We start from the raw sequence: 4,325 nt of genomic DNA on the forward strand, positions 1-4,325 counted from the left end.
TAAAAAGTTTCCTTGGTATAATGGGGTCGGAAAGAGACGGGCGCTCCGAATGATCAAAAATGCGGGATAACGCGTCTGGTTTGATGTTCTTAGAACCTGGGCGGTAAGAAATGGAAAAATCGAATTGGCCGAAGAAAAGAGCCCACCGGGCCTGCCTAGAGTTCAATCTTTTGGCGGACTTGATGTATTCAAGATACTTGTGATCGGTCCAGACGACAAAAGGAACCCCCGAACCCTCCAACCAATGACGCCATTCTTCCAAGGCCAACTTGACTGCCAACAACTCTCTGTTACCAATATCATAATTGCGTTCGGTGGAGGACAAGCGGTGAGAAAAATACGCGCAGGGATGCACCTTGCCGTCTGTGAGGGAACGCTGGGATAGAACCCCACCAACCCCCACCTCTGACGCGTCAACCTCCACCACGAGCTGCCGGGAGGGATCAGGGGCTATGAGGATGGGAGCTGAAACGAAGCAGCTTCTTAATTTGGAAAATGCAGCTTCCGCTGCACTAGACCACCTGAAGACAGTCCTGGTGGAGGTTAAGGCCGTCAAAGGGGCAGCTAGCTGGCTGAAATTGCGAATAAACCGCTGGTAGAAGTTGGCAAAGCCCAGAAACCTCTGCAGGGCCTTGCGGGAATCTGGGGTTGGCCAATTCAGCACAGCCTGAACTTTCTCGGAATCCATGCGCACCCCCTCGGCCGAGATGATGTATCCCAGAAAAGGAATGGACTGTGCATGAAAAATGCATTTCTCCGCCTTAACAAAAAGCCCATTCTCTAACAGCCTCTGAAGCACTCGTCTTACGTGCTGAACATGTTCCTGGAAAATATCAGTATGTCATCCAGGTAAACATAAATTAACTGATCTACCATATCTATCAGCACATCATTAACGAGTGCTTGGAAAACCGCGGGAGCGTTGGAAAGGCCAAAGGGAAGAACGAGATATTCAAAGTGCCCCCTGGGGGTATTAAAGGCGGTCTTCCATTCATCCCCCTCTCTTATGCGAACCAAATGATAAGCGTTGCGGAGATCTAATTTTGTGAAAAATGACGCCCCCAGCAGACGCTCGAAAGGTGACGACATCAACGGCAAAGGATAAGTATTCTTCACCGTGATGTCGTTCAAGCCCCGATAGTCAATACAGGGACGAAGAGAGCTGTCCTTCTTTTTCACAAAAAAGAACCCTGCCCCGGCCGGAGAGGAAGAGGGGCGGATGATCTTGTCTGCTAGAGAATCAGAAATATATTTCTCCATGGCCTCCCTCTCCGGAGTGGAAAGTGAATATAATTTGCCCTTAGGCGGAGACGTACCTGGTAATAAGTCTATTGCACAGTCATAGGGACGATGTGGAGGTAGAGAAGCAGCCCGAGACTTACTGAACACTCCCTTCAGGTCAAGGTACTCATGGGGTACGTTAGACAGGTCCGAGTGATCCTCCTGAAACACAGAATAAGAGACAGGAGATCATGCAGACAACAAACAGGAAACATGACAAGATTCGCTCCAACCCAGGACAGCATTGCCTCCCCAATTAATATGGGGCTTATGGAGCACCAACCAAGGATGCCCCAAAACCAGAGGACCCGAAGGAGTGTTGGTGAGTAGAAAAGTGATGTCCTCAAAATGTTGACCAGAGACGATGAGTCTTAACGGGGTAGTGGTGTGAGTGATGGAGGGTAAGGACTGGCCATTAAGCGCAACCACAGAGATGGGCTGTGAAAGCTCCACCATGGGTATCTGGTTTTCTTGACGTTCCATGCGGATGTTACTATTAGATAAAAAGTCTCTGAGTTCTCCCGCACTCGCTGGATCCATTCCGTGGTTGGTTCGTTCTGTCACGGGGAATGAAACTCAGAATCCAAGTGCGAGTGTAATAAGGTTTATTAGAGCCCACAAAAGACAGAGACGGAAAGAATTCTCCGTAATCTTGGATGAGATCAGGGCACCTCCGAGCTGCTATCTCCGTTCCCCGCGAACACACCAAAGGTGAGAGCTGACGAAACTCCAGACCGGTCTAGGCGTGACTAGAAAACATGAAGACTGACAAGAGAACAGGACATGAATAACAAACCGACAAACACACACTGAACATAGCGTCCTTATAAAGGCAGCGCTAATGAGTTGCAGCTGAGCGCGCCAGCTGCCACTGCTAAGGAGAGACGCACACCCACATACATGACAAGACACGCAAAAGGACCGCACGGACCCATGAACCATGACAGATAACAAATAAAAAAAGATAACTGTAACTTTATTTCTCACTACTGCAACTTTATTTCTTTCAATTGTCCCTTTTATATTTCACAATGTGATTCTAATCATTTATCTCATTCACATCTATCACAATGATAGACAATGATAGACAAGAGACTGAGAAATCAATCATGTAACATTTTACTATATGAGACTGTGCACATTTCAGTGTATTGATTAACCTTGTTGTTTTTTTATGGTTTGTAAACATTCTCTCTCTTCCTCCAAACATGTGTGTCTGCAATATTACAATACCGGTTATCTCAAAGGTGTCAGAATTACTTTTTGTGACCTATTCCTGATGTCAAGGGACTGATGCCATCTAGTGGCATCATAATATCCACAGACACATACACTCGACCACTTACATGGCTACCAAAAATTCCTGACTTAATTTGTATTTGCCTAATTCACCTGTACTTACAGATACTGTAGTACCTATTCTTTGCAGATAATCACTTTTGAATGCCTATATAATGCCTTTTGTCTATATAACAAAATAAATATTGACTGGAGTAAAAAGTGTGACAACTAGTCCCAGTCTCCCTTACATGTGTTAATCAGTGAAATGGGATTACCCTGTGCATGAAATGATTGTGTTCAATCATCAGGTAATGGCAGTAGGTGGCAAACTGACAGTCTGTAACTCATAGAAGTACTACCCAGTCAACACGTGAGATCATGCGATGATCACAGTGACATCACACGATCCTCATACTGTGATCCTCACCGTGTGAGTAGTATGTGAAATCATTGTGAGTTCAAACGATCCTCATTCTGTGATCCTCACCGTGTGAGTAGTATATGAAATCATTGTGAGTTCAAACGATCCTCATACTGTGATCCTCACGGTGTGAGTAGTATGTGAGCTCATTGTGAGTTTAAAATTTTGAACAGGTTGAGAGAAGGCAGTTCAGATATTAGTCAACGGGGATAAGATCATCTACATCTTGGTTAAGATTACTAAAAGTATCGCACCTACAGCACACATTACATTCGTTGATGCAGAAATACATATATGTTCTACATGGCTAAAGTATATAGAGAGATAAACCTTATAAACGGCTTGATTTTGTGTAACAACTTAAAATATAATCTGCATATACAATAAACTATAGCAGCGGTGCCCAAACTCGGTCCTGGAGTGCTGGTGTCCTGCAGAGTTTAGCTCCAACCCTAATCAAACACACCTGAACCAGCTAATCAAGGTCTTACTAGGCATACTAGAAACTTCCAGGCAGGTGTGTTGAGGCAAGTTGGAGCAAAACTCTACAGGACATTGGCCTTCCAGGACCGAGTTTGGACACCCCTGAACTATAGTATTAATTTACATCTCTCTACAGAAAGGATTTTGCAGGTTTTAATAAAATGTTATTTAATAACATTAGTAAGCTATATAAGCATATTTCCAGTATGTGCCTCAGGCTTGCAAAGTATCGTCAACTCCTTTATGAGCATCAATGGTAATCCTCTGCACACTTTAAACACTTCGAATCCTCTGCAAACTTTCAACACTTCGACGGTCAGCAAACTTTGGCTGTGCGTCTTGCGTCATCAGCCTGGAACTAAAGTTCAATTCAGTTTGGTTACTTCCTATGGCCAGGTTTAAAGAACAATTTGTTCAGAAATCGAACATCAAATTTGAAGCAAAAGCAATAATTAAAGCATATATACGGGAAACGGGAAACACAGGACGTCATCTTTATAAAATACAACGAGAAGTAGGAGTAGTGAGGATATAAAAATGTATCAAGTTTAAGGGTTGATCACATGTTGAATAAAACTTTAAAATGAATAAATAAACATCCAACAGGATTATGTCAGCAGTGTTGCACACTTGAAATATGAGACTATAGACAAGCGTAATGAAATGAAGATAAGGTTAATCTTTAATAAACAAAAGAAGCAAAAACAAAACAGAGCACAAACATGGCACATCTCTCTTTCTTGCTTTCTTGCTTTGGGGTCTGAATGTTCAGGACCCCAAAATGTTTTCTAGCTGCCCCACTTGATAGTGCTATGTGTCTTTCACAATGCCCTTGAATCAAAATAAATGAATAGTTGCA

The sequence above is a fragment of the Sinocyclocheilus grahami genome, unplaced genomic scaffold, assembly GCF_001515645.1.
Source record: "Sinocyclocheilus grahami isolate Dianchi unplaced genomic scaffold, SAMN03320097.WGS_v1.1 scaffold48.1, whole genome shotgun sequence".
Lineage (NCBI taxonomy): Eukaryota > Metazoa > Chordata > Actinopteri > Cypriniformes > Cyprinidae > Sinocyclocheilus > Sinocyclocheilus grahami.